Source organism: Orycteropus afer, unplaced genomic scaffold (genome assembly GCF_000298275.1).
Source record: "Orycteropus afer afer isolate SDZICR_OR568_19922 unplaced genomic scaffold, OryAfe1.0 scaffold00045, whole genome shotgun sequence".
Lineage (NCBI taxonomy): Eukaryota > Metazoa > Chordata > Mammalia > Tubulidentata > Orycteropodidae > Orycteropus > Orycteropus afer.
The window spans coordinates 10225709-10246785 of record NW_006921632.1 but is presented as its reverse complement, the minus strand read 5'-3'; the positions used below and the strand labels follow the sequence as shown (position 1 = coordinate 10246785).

At 37.2% G+C, this 21077-nt stretch overlaps 1 protein-coding gene across 1 annotated transcript in view; it reads right to left on the bottom strand.

Annotated features, from left to right (window-relative positions):
- NELL2 (neural EGFL like 2) overlaps positions 1–21077 on the bottom strand; it is a 628280-nt gene that overhangs the window by 201174 nt on the left and 406029 nt on the right. The window lies entirely within an intron of this gene.

Genomic DNA, 21077 nt, shown 5'->3' with positions numbered 1-21077 from the left:
AAGATGCAAATTACAAGAATAGTAAACGAAAAGGGTGTCATCACAATAGAACTGACTGAAATAAAAAAAAAAAAAATACTCTTTTGGTTACCTAGTGCTGCTGTGACAGGAATATACCACAAATGGGATGGGTTTAACAAACAGGAGATTATTCTCTTAGAATTTGGAAGGCTAGAAGTCTGAGTTCAAAGTGCCACGCTCTATGGGCTGTGTGAAAGCCCCTCAACCTTTTGGGCTTCAGCTCTGCCTCTTGCTCCCGGCCCACTGAAGCTACAGGAATCTCTTCCCTCAGGCAGCTAGTGGCTACAGAGGCTAAGAAGCCCAAGGTTGACAAATAAAATTGCATAGTCCCAATGTTACCAAATCACACAGCAGGCCATTGATTCAAGTCCATTGAAAGTCTTGGGATTGGCAGAGCATGGCAGGCTGCTGAACAACGACTTAGCTACATGCGGGGTTCAAGCATGCCATAAGCTAGAAACCATTCCCCAAGGCTTCTCCTTGTATACAGGAAGCAGACCACGTCCCTAAGGCAGCTACTCAGCTGCTCACAGTAGATGCCACCATCAGTTGATTATCAGTCTCATCATGAGGAATACTATATCCAGCTGCCCAGCTACTCAACCAAGCTGATACACAAACTTAACTACCATAGATACTGACAGAATATTATAAAAAACTGTATTCCAACAGATCTGAGAATGAAAAACAGATGGACAATTTTCTGGAATCACAAGACCTACCTAAACTACCCCACTCAAAGATAGAATATTTGAACAGACCCATAATAAAGGAAGAAATTGAACAGGTCATAAAAAAAACTTCCCACAAGAAAAAGTCCTGGACCTGATGGCTTCACTGGAGAATTTTACCAAATGTTCAGGGAAGAGTTAACACCTACCTATACTACTTAAGCTATTCCAGAACATAGAAAAAGATGGCATACTCCCAAACTCATTTTATGAAGCAAGTATAACACTAATACCAAAACCAGGGAAAGACACCACTGACAAGGAAAACTACAGACCAATATCCCTCATAAACATAGATACAAAAATCTTCAGCAAAATGCTAGTCAACAGAATCCAACAACATATCAAAAAATTAACACATCCTGACCAAGTGGGATTCATACCTAGTATGTAGGGATGGTTCAACATTAGAAAAACAATCAATGCAATCCCCCACATAAACAAAACAAAAGAACCATATGATTATATCAATCAATTTAGAAAAGGCATTTGATAAAATCCAATACCTGTTCCTGTTCAGAACTCTCAGCAAAATAGGGATAGAGGGGAAATTCCTCAATATAATGAAGAGCATATATGCAAAACCAATGGCCAACATCATTATTAATGGAGAAAGACTCAAAGCATTCCCCTTATGAGAGGGAACCAGAGAGGGATACCCTCTATCACCACTCCTATTTAACACTGTATTGAAATTCCTGGCCAGGGCAATAACACAAGAAAGAGAAATAAAAGGCATCCAAATTGGCAAAGAGGAAGTAAAACTATTTCTATTTGCAGATGATATGATCCTGTACATAGAAACCCCAAGAGACTCAGCAAAAAAACTACTGGAACTAATAGAGATATTCAGCAAAGTGGCAGGATACAAGGTCAACATACTAAAATTAGTTGGATTCCTCTACACCAACAAAGAGCACCTCTGAAAAAGAAATAAGGGAAACAATACCATTTACAATAGCTACTAAAAGATCTAGCAATAAATCTTACCAGAGACACAAAAGACCTATACAAAGAAAAGGATAAAACACTACTACAGGAGCCAACAAGGGATCTACAGAAATGGAAGAACCTGCCTTGTTCATGGATAGGTAGACTGAATATTGTGAAAATGTCAATACTATCTAAAATAATCTTCACATTTAATTCAATCCTGATCCAGATGCCTACAGATTTATTTCAAGTACATGGAAAACCAATTACTAACTTCATATGGAAACAAAAGAGACCTCAGATAAGCAGAGCACTAGTGAAGAAGAACAAAATGGGAGGTCTCACACTCCTGGATCTTCAAACCTACTATACAGCCACAGTATTCAAAACAATGTGGTATTGGTACAATGACAGACAGACAGACCAATGGAATAGAATCAAAAACCCAGAAACAGACCCATCCATCTATGGACAGCTGATCTTTGACAAAGGTCCAAAACCCATTAAATGGGGAAGAGATAGCTTCTTTAACAAATGGTGCTGGCAAATTGGATATCCACTTGCAGAAAAATGAAACAAGACCCATACCTCACCCCATACACAAAAACAAACTCAAGTTGGATCAAAGACTTAAATGTAAAACTCAAAACTATAAAATCCATCAAAGATAAAACAGGGGTGAATCTAGAGCCCTAATTTATGGCATAAATAGATGATCAAACATAACCCAGAATGTACAGGAGGTAGAAGAGAAGCTAGATGACTTGGACCTTTTAAAAATTAAATTCTTATGCACATCAAAAGACTTTGTCAAAAGGGTAAATAGAGAACCTACAGACTGGGAGAAAATATTTGGCTAGGAATATCTGAGAAAGGAATTATCTCCAAAATCTATAGAAAACTTCCACACCTCAACACCAAAAAGACAAAACAACCCAATTCAAAAAATCTGCAAGAGATTTGAACAGACACTTCACTAAAGATGATATGCTGGCAGCCAACAAACACATGAGGAACTGCTTGTGATCTTTAGTCATTAGAGAGATGTAAATCAAAACAACGATGGGATATCATGTCACCCCAGCAAAAATGGCAAAATTCAACAGGACAGAAAATAACAAATGCTGGTGAAGTTGTGGAGAGATTGGAACTCTTGTGCATTGTTAGTGGGACTGTAAAATGGTACAACCATTGTGGCAAACATCATGGCACTTCCTTAAAAAACTGAAAATAGAAATACCATTTGACCCAGCAATTCCATTACTAGGAATATATCCTAAAGAGGTGAGAGGCAGTACACGAACAGACATACATACTCCTATGTTTATCGCAGCACAATTTACTATAGCAAAGAGATGGAAACAACCTATATGCCCATCAATGAATGAATGGATAACCAAATTATGGTACATTCACACAATGGAATACTATGCTACATTAAACAGCAATGAAGGATATGCAAATCATCTCACAATGTGGATGAGCCTGGAGGACATTTGTTGTTGTTGTTGTTGTTGTTATGTGCCGTCGAGTCAGCCCTGACTCATAGCGACCCCTTCTTGGGTTTCCGAGGCAGTATCACTACGGAAGTAGGATTGCCCAACCTTCCTTCCGAGGAGTGGCTGGTGGGTTTGAACCGCCAGCCTTCTGGTGAGCAGGCAAGTGTCTTAGCCACTATGCTACCAGAGCTCCCATGGACATTAGGCTGAGTGAAATAAGTTAGTTGCAGAAGGACAAATATTGTATGAGCCCATTACTGTAAAAACACAAAGAAGTATTTGCTTAAGGAAGGATACTCACTTTGTAGGTTACTGGGGTGGGGAAGGAAGGATTGGGAATAATTTCAGGCTAGTTGGGGTCCACATGCTGGGAGGGATGGTATGGTAAGAGTCTATGACCACCACGTAACATTGGGGAAAGTGAGGACACCGAATTGTACACATAAGATATAGAAGACAGAGGCTAATATCAGTATACCCACAATACTGCATTATCATTAACACCAAACACCAGGCTACAGGTAAACACATAAACATCTGAGAAGATCAGATGGGGGTCAGTGAACAGGATCATAGTATAGACCAAGGATAGATTTAGCTGAGGCTAATCTTGCACAGATACCAGTGATAAAAAATACCCGCAATCCTTACAGAAACAACAGAAGACAGGCATAGAGAAAAACCTCACAGATAGCCAGACACTGTGGGAGAGAGATCCAACAGATCTACTGACTCAGGACCATAGTATTGGGGGACAACAGACTCAATTGGCACAACAAAATACATAAAAATCTTGTTCCACAACATATATTGGTGAGTAGCGAATGGGGTCTTAAAAGCTTTCAAGCAGCCATCTAAGATGCAACTAATGATCTCCTATCATCAGAAGCAAAGAAGAGTGCAAAAAACCAAGGGCATTTGGAAGCAATCATCCCTAGGACATGATGGACCTCGAGACCAGAAGAACTAGATGGTGTTCGGCTACCAATGCCAACCACTCAGGAAGGGATCAAAATTGGAGATCCTGGATAGAGTGGGAGGAAAAACATGGAACAAAATCCCAAAACACAATAATGACCAAAATTATTGGTCAGATGGAGTCTGGTAGAGCCCCCAGTACTATGGCCCTAATATACACTTCAGGCCTAGAATAAAACTCACTCCCAGGGGCTGGCTCTCAGCTCCAGAGTAAATAAGATGTACATGCAGACCATTCAACCCAGGGTGAAGCACCCACATACCCTATGGAGATGCATCTCTTGGAGCAATTGACCACGGGGCACCAGAGGGGCAACATTCGCATGGAGGAAATGCAGGACACACAGGAGTGAATAACTACGAGAGGCTTGGGCCAGGCGGGTTACTGGGAAGGGAGGGAAGGAGAGTGGGTTAGGGTTGGGGATGGTAATTAGGGAGTGAAACCAAATGTACATGAAATGTAAAATGTAAAACAAACTGCTCTGTAAACTTAAACCTAAAGCACAATAAAAAATAAAAAAAGGAAAGAAAAGAAAGAAATAAAGAAAAGAGAAGCTGGCTCTAGTAGTCTTCTGGTCCTCTACAGATGGTTGACCAAACTGGGTGAATTACTAATTTTCCTGCTTCTCTGTTGTATGAACATCTACACTAGCCTCTACATTCTCCACCTTCAATCCTTATGACAAACTACATCAAAATGAATATTTTGAAATAATTGTGACATGATCATTCTTAAAATTCCTGAAACTGGGAGAAACTGAATCATTAGATATTGTTTGAAATTTTTGAGAATCAAAAACTGAAAGGAAAAACTTGTTGCAGTTTAATCAATTCTGACTCCTGGAGAACCTATGTAGGTCAGAGTAGAACTCACTCCATAAAGAGGACGAACTCATTCAGCTACATAGATACACTTCTGAAAACTGAATGCTAGAGAAATTACAATACTGATAATTACAGATTGTTTTTGAGAATGGGAAGGTAGAAATGCAAAGACTGATTTGCCTTTTAAATTCCCATTCCCTTTGCCCACCGCCTCATCACTTCCATGGCTCAGCCTCTTTGCCTGTGTGAACATGTTCCATCAGTCTGCTGTGATTCTCTCAGCCCCAGCACTGAGTGTACTGGACGAAGGTGTTTTACTTACTTACCAATTTCCCATTCAGATTGTGAACTCTTTGATGACAAAGAAGATACACTTTGTTTTCAAACCACAATTAATAACAAAGAGTGATTAAAGGAGAATTAGTTCTTTTATAATGGGCAGCAGTCAAGACCCCCAAATACCCCTAGACATCCAAGTAAAACCAGTATGTGTATTTGATATATAATTGCAACCTCAAGAGAAGACTTCTAGTCTCCTGCTTCAAGGATGTATCACTTCCACATTTTCAGGAGGTACCCTTGCCATATCCTAATATTTAGCAGAGTGGCTGACTGGCACTTAGGCTGCATCTATGCTTGTTGACTGAATATTCGCATGCATGAAAAATAAATAAATGAACCAGCTGGGTATGATACATCAACAGAAGAAAAATTCCATCTAGGATGTTTTAGGAAGCTCCTGGCCAGAAGCTGAATACTTGCAACAGTATTTTCTTGTCTTTCATCATATTAGGGACATTGTCTTCCCAAAAATTTTTGACAATTTTCTCTGGTTTTATCTGTCTCTTCCTCTTCTGGAATGCTAATTACACAGAAGTTATTCCTCTTGATGGTATCACACATGAATCTTCAGCTATCTTTATTATGTTTTGATCTTTTGTCTTATTGATCCCTTAACAAAGTAGTATTGAGGTATTTGTCTTCAACTCATTAATTCTGTTTTCCATTGATTTGATTCTACTCCTTTGCCCATTTAATGTGTTACCTACTTTTGAAATCTTAGTATTAATCTTCTGGACTTCTACTTGTTGTTTATGTATCATATATAATTTTTTGTTTGTCAGTTTGTTCTTGTATTGTTTTCCTAAATTGTTCTAGAGTTTTGTCACCTTTTCTAAATTGAGTTGAAAACCTCAAACTTGCCAGCACAAAAAGCAAACATTTTTTCTTCTTTTGTGATTACTCCTGGCAGTTCTATACTATAATCTGAGATCAAAAGAAAATCAAAGGTAATATTTAAAAAGGAAAAAAGATAGCAGAACTTCAACTGTAATCATTAATCGTTTCTAAAATCTCTACAAGTATTTTCCTTATAAATTTTCACCCCAAATTTAATTTTTCAAAAATGGCCATATGTATACCAATATATTTTAATGTATTCTGCTAAAAAGCAAATATGGCCACCTGTAGTCTTATTTCATTTAACAAGCATAATGATCCTTTCAAAACGTAAAACAGATTATGACATTCTTCTGCTCTCAACCCTTCCTTGGCTTCACTTCATGCTCTGAATAAAATCAAAGTCTCTGCCATGGCTACAGCGTCTCTCCAGTGAAGGCATCTTCTACTTCTCTCCTGCTTCTAGTGACACTGGCCTCCCTGTGTTCTTGAACAGACAGAACATCTTGCTGTGCCCTCTTGTTGGGATACTGTTGACCCACATGTTTTTATGCTTACTCTCTCACTTATTTTTGGACTCTGCTCAAAATATACCTACTCAGGGAAGCTTTGGCTGATACCTCTTCCTTAGCCTGATTTCTTACTTCAATCAAGTATTTGTTAGGTATTTATGGTCTGTCCTCCTTGTTAGAGTAAAAGCTCCATGATGGTAGAGACCCAATTTGTTCAGTTTTATCTACAGTCCCTAAAAGAGAATATATTCACAGCAGACACACAGAGAATTTTAAGATGGAAGCTGAATGTTAAAAATACACCATTCACCAAATCCTTCACTGACCACAGGAAGAAACTGAAGCTCAAGCAGCTTAAATGACATATTCAAGCTCACATTAAGCAGCAAAATTGGATTTTAGTGATATTTACCTCCAGCTGAACATCTTTTGATGAAAGAAACAAACTAGAAGGAAAGGAATACTTATGCTAAAATACAGCCTACACAGATACTTACACTTTTTTTCTCCCTACAAAGGTCTATGAAAGCTGTAATAGTTCTTAATCTTGGTTTATTTTTGTTTTCCCTCCATTCACCAACAGTGAGCCCTAGTGTGATCTTGCAAATCCCAGAACATGAAAGCTAACAGGGTGTGACAGCTGGTATGTCCCATGCTCGTCACATTCAGTGGTCTGTAGCACAGTAAATGACACAATTACTTGCTGTAATTACTGCTGCTGACAATACAGTCTCCCTAGTGAATGTTTTATGAAATTCAGAACTGCTTTTCTTGTCAATCCAATCAAAATTTCTGCCCATGTATTTCAGGCAATATTTTGCTAAATAAATGTTTAAAAATTAGACATAAAATCTAAATGGACATTTATCACTTTGTGTAATTCTAGCATTATGTATGCATTCATAATCATCTAATATTTTTTGCACGGAAATGAAAGTATTTCTGACAAATTTTTGCTTTAAATCAAGAATCTGTTCCCACTGGTTATAAAGATGTATTGTTGTTGTTAGGTGTCACTGAGTCAGTTTCCCCTCATAGTTTCCCCATGCAGAACAGAATAAAACACTGTCCAGTCCTGTGCCATCTACACAATTTTTGTTATATTTAAGTCCATTGTTGCAGCCACTGTGGCAATTCATCTTGTTGAGAGTTTTCCTCTTTTTTTCTGACCGTCCGCTTTACCAAGCATGATGTCCTTCTCCAGGGACTGATCCCTCCCAATAACATGTCCAAAGTAAGCAAGATGAAGTTTCACTAACTTCGTTTCTAAAGGGCATTCATGTTGTACTTATTCCAAGACAGATTTGTTTGTTCTGCTGGCAGTCCATGGTTTATTAAACCTTCTTTGCCATCACCATAATTCAGATGCACCAACTCTTTCTGGTCTTTTTCATTGCTTAGCTTTCACATACTTATGAATCAACTGAAAATACCATGGCTCAGGCAGGTGCAACTTAACATTTTTCACAATGCTTTTTAAACTTCTTTGCTTCAAAACAATTTAAACAGGTCTTTTATAGCATATATGCCCCACGCAATACCTTGCTTGATCTCTTGACTGCTGCTTCCATGGGTGTTGATTGTGGATCCACACAAAATGAAATCCCTAACAACTTCAATATTTTCTCCATTAATCATGTTTATTACAGGTCCAGCTGTTTTCCTTATGTGAAGGTGTAATCCACACTGAAGGTTGTAGTCTTTGATCTTTATCAGTAAGTGCTTCAAGTCCTCTTTCCTCTCAGCAAGTAAGTTTTTGTCACCTGCATATTGCAAGCTCTTAATGAGTCTTCCTCCAATCTGGATACCATGTCCTTTTTCAGATAGTCTAGCTTCTTGGATTATTTGCTCAGAATACAGACTTAATAAGTATGGTGAAAGGATAAAACCCTGAAGTACACATTTTCTGATTTTAAACCATGCATAAAAAAAACAAAATGGGAGCTCTGGTGGCATAGTGCCTAAGGATAAGACTGCTAACCAGAAGGCTGGCGGTTCAAATCCACCAGCCACTCCCCAGAAGGGAGACTGGGCAATCTACTTTCATAGAGATACAGCCTCAGAAACCCAAAGAGGGGTAGCTATGAGTCGCAATTGACTTGACCGTAAACCATGCAGATACATAGAATATAGAAAAGGAGGTATACCAAATAGTCAACTGAATAAATAAAGCATCTGCCCAAATCCCTGGTCTAGAGTGGTCTGCTGTACACCAACATTGTTACTTATTTCATTTTAACTATAAACACACTTGAGAATACATACAGATACAAACAATTGTAATAGTTGACTGCTCTAAGTTGGCTCACAGCCAAAACTTTCACAAGCTACAGGTAGGCTGTCAGCATATAAAATAAAAATGCACAGGGACACACTTGCCTGCAGATATAATTTGTTTCCTTTTTCTTTTTAAAATATACAATTCACCAAATTCCCAATCTAAAACAGGAATTAGCAGATAGAGCAGTTTACCCATAGTATTAAAAAGCAGCATACATATAAGGAAGTAAGAGCTCCTTGTGGAAGCACATTCAAGGAAAAAAATATATTTTTTTTTCCTGTGTAACACCAATATGCTAACAGACATGTATTAGCAACCAGATGATTCTGATTTTGCAAATAAGTGGATCTTGCTTTAATGAAGCAGTATATTCCTGGAAACCATACCAGAAGGCCAATTATCATTAAATGGAACTAATCACGTCTTTATTGGGTTCACATGTTCTAACATAGTTTAGCATCATCAGCAGAAACCAATGAATAAATGGGTGAGGAGGTCAAAAGTAAAGGGTATGCGTTTGATAATCAGTGCTGAATATGCACAGCAGTGAAACACAAAATAAAAAGAGAGGGCTGATAGTAATTCAAGAATGTTATGACTTGAAACAAATAATTATTTTTTAACAAATAGAGATCTTCATTCCACAGTGACACAAAGTAACTGGATACAGCTTTAATAGCTTTTAATTTAATATTCTTTGTAACAAAATTAAGGCAAAAAAGTGTTATCAAAATACCAAGATGGAAGTGCTATATGAATATCAAGTATGAATAAAGATAAGGGTACAATTGACCACATGCACCTTACATTTTAATGTATCAAAGAAGAAAATGTAAAAATTTAAATTATAACATGCAATGTGAGTTAATAATAAAGTGGCGTTCTGTTCCCATAATGATTAGAGCCTAGGAAACACTATGGGGGTAATTCTACTCTGTTACATAGGGTTATATGCATCAGAATTGACACAACGGCATAAAAAAAATAACAATTGTAGTGTTACTTTTGGAAGTGAAAGCAATGGTAAATCCTCTCTCAATTTCTTAGATTTTTCAGTAATCCAGTGGTTGCTAAAGAACTGCAACACACACACACCCATGTATGGCAGAGGCTGATAAACCACATAGCTAGAAGTTGAGTCAAAATTTAGTCTCATGCAAACTGAGATTGAGATGATTAAATTTTTCCATCTAATCCCAACCCTAATTGTGTATTCACAATTACACATATTGAAATTATGTATTCTGCATAATTTCCCCAGCTTTGGGACCTGCTCTCTGTTGTTGATCATCATCTTATTTTGGGATCTTTCCTTGGTCCCACTATTTTCTCCATCCTGTCATGTTCTTCAGCCTCTTTCCTCTTTATTCTTTAGCACGCCAGTGAGGCCTTATCTGCCCACCGAATTTTAGTTAAGTTCCCAATGCTTTCTTTTCAATAATACTTTATAGCTTTCTTTCATAGCACCTCGTTAGCACTTAATATTACTCATCCATTTGCTTGCTTACTAATTGTCTATCTCCCTAGGTTGTAAAGTCAGTGAGAGCAGGAATTATATGACTAGCACTGTGCCCATTCCAGAGCAGGGTCCTGATGAAAAGTATCCCTCAGATCAAAGGACATTTTTCCCCCATGCATTTTTTTTTTCCATACTGGATAACTCCAAATTTGAAATTGCACAAGCCTGGAGACTAGTAAATATGCAGTTGAAGAATAGGACTAACAGCTTCTCTAGTCAATGTAGAATAACTATATAATACCATGCTTTTGTTTAAATGCAGTTACCTTTCAAAAGACATGATACACACAAACACACACACACACAAAACTCACTGCTGTGGAGTCGGATCTGACTCATAGCTACCCTTACTTGGGTTTCTGAGGTGGTATCACTATGGAAGTAGATTGCCCCATCTTCCTTCTGAAGAGTGGCTGGTAGGTTTGAACTGCCAGCCTTCTGGTTAGCAGTCAAATGGCTTAGGCACTACACCACCAGAGCTCCTATACACATATAAATATAAATTTAAATTTGAGTAAAAAAGGGACCAATAATTTCATTCAACTATACTAATTTTACTTGTGATTGAGAAATATTTCTATACAAATGGCCTAAAAAGCTAGACAGTCACCAGGCTACGAACAAGATCCATTCATTCTTAAGCATGCCTTTAAGTCGAATTTTAGTTAAGTTGTAACAATGCATAGCATACTTATTTAGCCTTACTTAAGTGCAAGAGAAGGCTCGAAGCCTTTCTAGTGATTTAAAAACTGCATGTTCAGCAAATGGAGGCGATTGTAATGAAGAATTTGTTGGGATTGTGGGTTGGGTCAATCATTTGAAAGTGAGGGCAAATTTATACAATATTAAAGGGCAAGTATGGATTGCCTATAAATTGGATGTTAGTAACTCACAACCTGGGACTGCCTGTACTTCCAAATTGAAGCATGAAGGGGTATAATTTCAGTTCTAACATATTCATAGAATTATTATAAAGGCAAAAAATCAGGTTAGCAGAGTTTAATGACATCTTAAAAAATACATTTGAAAATCATCTCAGGAGAGCTGAAAAACAGTTTATTGAAAATATTTTTCTTATTGATAGGATTGTCTAATCAAGAGAGTTATCTAAATCAAGATTGATTTTTAGACTCAGTCTAGATCAGGTTAAAGAAATATTATGTTTAGGATTAGGATGCATGGTTGTGTTTTCTCTGCAGTAATGAATCAGAAGCAAGAGCACCACAAAAATGTCAGAGGCAAGCTTATTTGGAAACGTACAGGATGCCACCTTTACAGTCACATGTATTAACACAAGATTTTCACACATAGACTCCACATTTCAGAGATGGTTTGAGTATATACAATGAAATAATATTTTGATAACTCTCTCTGGTATTTTGGGGTTAAAAGGTTATTTTCCTCATTCATTTTTATGACTATCATGGTAATCAACTCAAAATGCAGTTGAAAAATATTTATTAGCCAATCATCTGCCCTGATATATTACCACCAACCACTGAAGCTGGTTTGCAATTTGCTATAGATTTGCCAACACTTTCATAAATTTTCAACTACACTGCAGTTGTTTTTTCCTAACCTACAACTGTAAGTTCAAAAAAGTTTTAGAATGTCATATTTGCTTTAGAAATTTCTAAGCTGCCTTTGTGCTTCTGAAAAAAATTCATGTAAGTGGCATTGACTCAACTAAAAAGAATACTTTTTAAAGGAACAGAGCTGTGGGCTACATGTTCTAATAAAGAGTAAGCACTATTACTACTTTGTCCTATGTTACTAATAGCCCCATTAATCATGTTGAGGTATTTCATGATCCATATAAAGGCGATACTTCTATGCATATTTTACATATTTAATATTCAACCACTTTGGAGATATATAATTTATACTTATATAATCAAGTAAAAATAACATAACCAGGGAAATATATAATCATTTGGCTTGCATTTATATCCAAGCTTCTATTTAGCCACTAATTGTTGAGCACTTTCAGTGTGCCAAAAAACTAAAACATGTGATTTATTTTGTTATTTGACTCAATTTTCACAACAACCCTATAAGATAGGGCAATTATCCACATTTTATAGATGATGCAGATGAGGGGTGAAGAGGTTAAATACTCATTCAAGATCATGTAATTTTAAGTGCAGGAACCAGGATTCAAACTCAGGTCTGTCAAATTCAAAGTCTCAATTCTTAAACACTAAAATAAGTTAAGATCTAATTGACCTACTTAACTGAGGACACAACTTTGCTTGTTGAGAGTGAGGGTGACTTGAAACACTTACTGGTAAAGATTGAAGACTGTTTTAGTCTGCAGTATGGATTATATCTCATATAAAAAGAAACACAAATCCTCACAACTGGACCAATAAGCAACATCATGATAAATGGAGAAAAGATTGAAGTTGTCAAAGACTTCCTATTACTTGGTTACAATCAACACCAATGGAAGCAACAGTCGAGACATCAGATGATGTATAGCACTAGGGAAATCAGCTGCAAAAGACCTCTTTCAAGTGCTGAAGAGCAAAGATGTGTCTTTGAGGACTAACAGGTGCCTGATACAAGCCATGTTATTTTCAATTGCCTCATATGCATGTGAGAGCTGGACAATGAATAAGGTAGACCAAAGAAGAGTCAATGCTTTTGAGTTGTGGTGCTGGTGAAGAAAGTACCATGGACTGGTAAAAGAATGAACATATCTGTCCTGGAGGAAGTGCAGCTGGAATGCTCTTTGGAAGCAAGAATGGCCAGACTTTGTCTCACATACTTTGGTCATGTTGTAAGAAGAGACAATTTTCTGGAGAGGGATATTGTTCTGGTTACCTGGTGCCACTCTGACAATATACCAATATACTAATATACTACAAATGAGATAGTCTTAACAGGAGTTTATTCTTTTATAGTTCAGGAGGCTAGAAGTCTGAGTTCAAAGTGCCAGGTTCTAGGGGCTGTGTGAAAGCCCCTCGACCTTGGGCTTCAGCTCTGCCTCTTGCTCCTGGCCCACCAAAGCTAGAGGCATCTCTTCATTCAGGCAGCTACTGGCTGCTGATGCTAACAAGCCCACGGTCGACAAATAAAATGGCACAGTCCCGATGTTGCCAAACCATGTAGCAGACCATTAATTCAAGTCCATTGAAAGACCCAAGGTCAGCAGAGCATGGTATGCTGAATAACGACATGGCCATATGCAGGGTTCAAGCATGCCATATGCTGGAGATCATTCCCAAAGCTGCTTCTTATATACAGGAAGCAGACCACATACCCAAAGCAGTTACTCAGCTGCTCCAATAGATTCCACCATGGAGTTAATTACAATCTCACCATGGGGAATAACTACTTTCAGCTGCCAGCCACTCAACCAGGCCCATCCAAGTGGACACACAAATGTAACCACCACAGATATCATGCTTGATAAAGTAGAAGGTCAATGAAAGAGGGAAAGACCCTCAACAAGAGGGATTGACACGGTGGCTACAACAATGGTCTCAGGTATAGCAGTGATTGTGGAGCTGGCATAGAACTGGACAGTGTTTCATTCTGCTATACATAGGGTCGTTATGAGTCAGAGACAACTCACCGGCACCTAACAACAACTACTACTTGACTAACATTCTTCATTTGGAATCTTATGTCTTAGGAAAAACAAATATGTTACCCCTTAATGATGCAGGAAGCATCAAAAGAAGATGGAACGATAAAAAGAAAATGATGGAAGGAATACACAGAGTGAAAAAAGAATTGGTCAATGTTCAACTATTTCAGGAAGTGGCATATGATCATGATCCGATGGTATTGAAGGAAGAAGTCAAAGCTGCACTGAAGGAATTGACAAAAACAATGCTCTGGGAATTGACAGAATACCCATTGAGATGTTTCAACAAGTGGATGCAGTCTTAGAGGCGTTACTTGTTTACACCAAGAAATTTGGAAGACCAACTGACTGGAAGAGATCCATATTTTTACTCATTCCAAAGAAAGGCAATCCCACAGAATGTGGAAATTATCGAACAGTATCATTAATATCACACCAAGTAAAATTTTGCTGAAGATAATGAAAAAAAATTGCAACAGTACATTGACAGGGAACTTCCAGAAACGCAAGCTGGATTCAGAAGAGGATGTGGAAAGAAGGACATCATTGGTGATATTAGATGGATCTTGGCTGAAAGCAAAGAATATCAGAAAGATATTTACTTGTGTTTTATTGACTGTGCAAAAGAATTTGACTGTGTGGGTCATAACAAATTATGAATAACATTTAGAAGAACGGGAATTCCAGAACACTTAATGTGCTCATATGGAACCTATACATAGACCTGGAGGCTGTCATTCAAACCAAACAAGGGGATATTGCATGGTTTAAAGTCAGGAAAGGAGTGTGTCAGGGTTATATCCTTTCACTATACTTGTTCAATCTGTATGCTGAGGAAATAATCCAAGAAGCTGGACTATAAGAAGAAGAACATGGCATGAGGATTGGAGGAAGACTCATTAACAACCTGCAATATGCAGATAACACAGCCTTGCTTGGTGAAAATAAAGAAGACTTGAAGCACTTACTGATGAAGATTAAAAACTACAGTCTGCAGTATGGGTCACACCTCAACATAAAGAAAACGAAAATCCTCCCAACTGGACCAATAAGCAGCATCATAATAAATGGCGAAAAGATTCAAGTTGCAAAGATTTCATATTACTTGGATCCACAATCAACGCCAATGGAAGCAATGGTCCATTGGTCCAAGAAATCAGACAATGTATTATTACACTGGGCAAATGTACTGCAAAAGACCTCTTTAAAGAGCTGAAGAGCAAAGAAGTACCTTTGAAGACTAAGGTGCGCTTAACCCAGTCCAGAGTATTTTCAGTTGCCTAATATGTACGTGAAAGCTGGAAAATGAATAAGGAAGACCGAAGAGGAGGCAATGCTTTGAATTGGTCTTGTTGAAGAAGACTGAAAGTACCATGGATTTCCAGAAGAATGAACAAAACTGTCCTGGGAGAAGTATAGCCAGAAAGCTCCTTGGAAGTAAGAATTTCAGATTCTGTCTTACCTATTTGGGTCATGTTGTTAAAAGTCACCATTCTCTGGAGAAGGATATCATGCTTGGTAAAGTAGAGGGTCAACAAAAAATGGGAAGGCCCTCAACAAGATGGATTGACACAGTGGCTGTAACTACGGACTCAGGTGTATCAAGAATTGTGAGGATGGCACATGACTGGGCAGCGTTTCTTTCTGTTGTACATAGAGTCACTATGAGTTCAAGCTGACTTGATGGCACCTAACAACAACAACAACAATTGTCTACAGGTCAATAGCAGCCACATGAACACATTGGATTTAGTTATCACCATGCACTTGTTGTTGTTGTTATGTGCCGTCGAGTCGGACTCGACTCATAGTGACCCCTCCTTGGGTTTCCGAGGCAGTATCGCTATGGAAGTAGATTGCCCCATCTTCCTTCCGAGGAGTGGCTGGTGGGTTTGAACCACCAGCCTTCTAGTTAGCAGTCAAGTGCCTTAGCCACTATGCTACCAGAGCTCCCACACTAGTCCTATTCAAAGTCTCATACTTGATGCTTCTTGTAGGTTCCACCCTAGGAACCTTCCTTTAAGAAGTTAAGGACCATATTCTGTTATAATGTCTCCACTTAACGAAGCATGAGGATTAACAAAAACATATTAGTAAGACAGAATGATAAAGGGACTACCTAGGAATAATAACCGAGGAAAGAGCTATTCATAATAATAATAATAAAAAGATACTCCTATAGATTTAGTAAATTTATTGAATAACATTTTGAGTGCCATTATGTGGAATGAAGATTAGACCAATTTTCCCATGCTACAGAGGGCAAACAAGAGCAGCCTAGTCAGTCCTTATGCCTTCTTAATATCATTTGTATTAGGCCTCTTTGACTTAAATCTTCTTCCTTCAACTAATTCATCCAAATTATGTTCTTTATGGAAGACCTAATTCACATTCCATCTCTTTTCAATAAAATGTTTTTGATTGAGACAATCCCCATTGAATTTCTCATCCACATAACTCTTGAGCATTATTATATAATGACGACTCTTGGCTGTTACTATTATTAAAATAAAAAAATCTCCAACATGGCTAAGTCATTTGAGAATAGAAGTGCCATATGTTTTACTTTTTCTATATCATATGAAGGTGATGTATGAAAATAATGTGCTACATGCTTCATTTTCTTGAGAATTAAATCAATAAAATCTGAAATATAACAAATGAGATATCTATACAAGTTATCTTGTAGAAGTTAATTAACAAAGTAGCAGAAGTACAAATTCCACACATTGTGGGGAAAACATATCTAAATAACTCATGAGTTAAGGAGGAATCAAAATTGAAATTATTAAATAATTAGACATAAATGATATAGAAAATACAATATAATAAAACTTGGAAAATTAAGCTTAATTAATGATTAGATGTAAATTTATAACTTTAAATACATTTAATTAAAAAAATAGGCCTTTCAAAACAAGCAGACCTAGGCATTAATATTTATTAGTGTGGTTTTAGGTAAACTATTGAAAATTCTAACACCTCATGTTTCTTGTTTATGAAATAGGGATAATATTAGAAAAGATTTTAATGTTGTTTTGAGTACTAAATTAAATACCATCAGTACAGCATCTAGAACCATACCTGATACACTGGAGGCATTATTTTTTAATGTTGTTACCCCCACTTCCCATTTAAAAATCATAAAAACAAAGTGATGAAGGGATATTGACCATCATTTAATCAATAGCATGAACATATCTGAAGGAAGAAGAAAGGAACTTCTGTGCAAGAAGCTTGAAAAAGAAAAACCCAAATAAAGATAATTCATTTGTACTCTTTCATTATCTAGGAAGGGGTACATTGACCAGATACATAAGTATCCCTGTATCCTTAGAATCATGTCATTTAATTCCATTTGCTCCAATTATACTTCATAGTTTTTATATTGAAGGAAAATGTAGCAATTAGGTTACAGAGAACATTAGTCTTCTTGATGGCACTAGTGGATGGAACTACCAGAGAAAACTGTGCACAAAAAACTCAAAATAGGAAGAATAGGAAAAGAAAATACAAAAATTGGGAGAAGAATAGGAAATAAAGAAATCAGAAGAAAAAAAAATAAAACAAAAAGCATTCATATAGGCGAAAGAAAAGGCAGAATAGCTTGGTTAATAGAAGCCAAGAGAGAGAGAACTTTGACTAAGAGGCAAGGACAATATGATAAAATACAAGAGAGCCATGAGAAAACAGATTTATGGTAGGCATATAGGAGGCCACTGGTGATTTCCATGTAAGCAGATTCAGAAGAAGAGAAAAAGAAGCCTGTTGACATGAGCTGAGTAAATAGGTTTTTTTTTTTTTTTTTAAGTACTTGGCCAAGCACTGAGTATCAAACCATGCACTTGCTATATTTTGTGATAACTTAGGATGGTAGTTAGAGTGGAGATCTCCACATTCTACTTAATGTCAACTCCACAAAAATTCACCCCATATGATTCAGAATCTTATTCACCCCGTATGATTCAGAATCGTGCACCAGTCAGGGGAAGGGAGAAATCATAAAAAGTAATAATCCACATAAAACACTTTCACCTAAAATATACAGACGTGCATTTACTTTTCAGTCTCTAATGGCAGGCCAAGTCTTTTGCTTTAACTTCCTCAAAGTTTTTCTTTCATAAACTATACCAACAATGCCTTCTGTAGAATTTCCAGCTTTAATTTATTTAAAGTGGAGTGAAAAATTAAAGACATGTGCAAAGCAATCCAAGTGAAGTATAATGGATTTCTATAATGTTTTTCCAATACTCTACCGTTATCTTACAAGATTTTGCCTTAATAAACTCGTATGTTAGCATCACAGAGTTGTCAGCTTCCTTCTTTGGTCTCTCAGCATCTTAGAGCAAATTTCTAGTTACTGGTCAGTGTCCAGAAAAATACTGGAACTTAACAAGTTTTCTTTTATATGTTCAACTTATTTTGTAAAACAATGCTGTCTTTTTGGAAAGTATATTTATCTGGTAGGCTGGTTAAGTTAAATTTGTATAAAAGGGCTTCGACTATACAGAGAAAATTGCTCTCTCTCTTTATAACCATCCCTGTAAGGTCCTTTACCTGAGGAAGAATATACTCTGAAAAACTGGCAGTCCCCAGATTACAAATGAGTTCTACTTCTGAGTGTGACTTTAAGTTGAATTTGTACAAAGTTGGAATAGTTAGGTATGGTTCATATGTAATATTAGTTATTCAAATGTCTTTTGTAGTATGGAGCATACAATATACCTTTCTATGCATAGAAAAAATTAAAGACACATTTCCAGATATACTAAAATATCTTTAACATAATAATACAGTAATAATAATAATTTTTTGATGTGTGTCACAAAGTATCACCCACTTCCATTACAAACCACTGTACAGACCTTGAATTTTTAATTTTTTTTATAATAGGCTTTACAGTATTTGGCTTGTAACTACAGGTAGTAAGTAAATCAGGAGGTTTGTAACCCGGGGATGGCCTGTAATAAAAGACTGCCAGCTGAAAAGCTCTGTCTTAAAATAAACCATTTACTTGACTACGCTTCCTATATATAACTGACACTGATTAAGTACCTTCTATTATACAATTTGCAGAGCTGCTTTAAGTAAGAAAATATATGTGAAGTTATAAATTATAAAATATTTTATAAAAGCAAGAGCTGATTATTATAAGATATAGAAAATATTTATATCATGGTCTTTCATCTTTTAACCCTTCTGTCTATTCAACACCTATTTGTTGACCCCTACTGAACTGGGATTACATGAAGAATAAAGTGGCATCAGGATTGGAGGGAGATTCATTAACAACCTGTGATACTCAGATGACACAACTTTGCTTGCTGAAAGTAAAGATGATTTGAAGCATTTACTGATGAAGACTAAAGGCTACAGTCTGCAGTATGGATTACACCTCAATATAAAGAAAACAAAAATCTTCACAACTGGTCTAGTAAACAGCTTCACAATAAATGGAGAAAAGATTGAAGTTGTCAAGGACTTCATATTACTTGGTTCTATAATCAATGCCAATGAAAGCAGCAGTCAAGACATCAGACGGTATATTCCATTGGGAAAATCTGCTGCAAAAGACCTCTTTCAAGTGATGAAGAGCAAATATGTCTCCTTGAAGACTAAGGTGCACCTAACCCAAACCATGGTATTTTCAATTGCCTCATTGTATTGTTGTTGTTGTTATGTGCTATGGAGTCGGCCCTGACTCAGAGCGACCCCTCCTTGGGTTTCTGAGGCAGTATCACTACAGAAGTAGGAATGCCCAACCTTCCTTCCGAGGAGTGGCTGGTGGGTTTGAACCGCCAGCCTTCTGGTTAGCAGTCAAGTGCCTTAGGCACTATGCTACCAGAGCTCCTTCAACTGCCTCATATGCATGTGAAAGCTGGACAATGAATAAGGAAGACCAAAGAAGAATTGATGCTTTTCAGTTGTGGTGTGGGAGGAGAATGCCAAGAATACCATGGTCTGCTAAAAGGACTAACAAATCTGTCCTGAAAGAAGTACAGCCAGAATGCTCCCTGGAAGTGAGAATGGCCAGACTTTGTCTCACCTACTTTGGTCATGTTGTCAGAAGGAACCATTCCTGGAGAAGGTTATCATGCTTGGTAAAGTGGAAGGTCAACAAAGAAGGGGAAGACCTTCAACGAGATGGATTTACACAGTGGCTGCAATGATGGGCTCAGGTATAGCAAGGATTGTGAGGCTGGCCCAGGACCAGACAGTGTTTTGTTCTGCTGTGCATAGGGTTGCTATGAGTCAGAGATGACTCGACGGTACCTAAGAACAACAAATGTATACCACACACTATTGCTTGGTGCTGCTTATTCAATGGTGAAAAAAACATACATATTGTTTGCACTTGTAGGACTCACAAAATAATGAGGAAAACAGAATTAAACAAGTGGATATATAAATAATAGTATGTTAGAAAGAAAACATAATTGTTACAAAGGAAAAACGTTTTGGATGTTTTATGAGGGAATAAAAGGAGAAGACCAATATTAAATTAGATAATACCTGATAATCTTTTAAACATGAAACTTTTAAGTGAGATGCATGTTATATAAAAATCTTCACTACATTAGCATTTGATATAACCTGGCTGATGTTAGTGAAATGCACAACATTCTATTTTGAGTGAGAAGAACTGATTAGAAAAAAGTCATGAGCAAATCTGTCAAACAAAACTTGAGGAGAAAGATCTAAATCCTGTACACACAGAGAGAAAAAAAATGAGAGGAGAAATCAGCAGGGTGTTTTGCAGAAGTGGAGTGTTTTGCAGATATTCCATATTTTGAGTCACATAACAACTCTCCTCTGGGTAGGGCCTCGCCTAAAGACTATGGTCAAGTTTTTGATGGCCATACATCCTATAACCACTCATTTGTGCTGCTTCACTTACTCTACAGATGAGCAAGTGATGCCTTTAACTATGGATGGCGGGATAGAAGTTCACTCTCCAGGTAGCCCATCTAAATTGGCTTGAGTTAGAAATAGTCTAGACAACA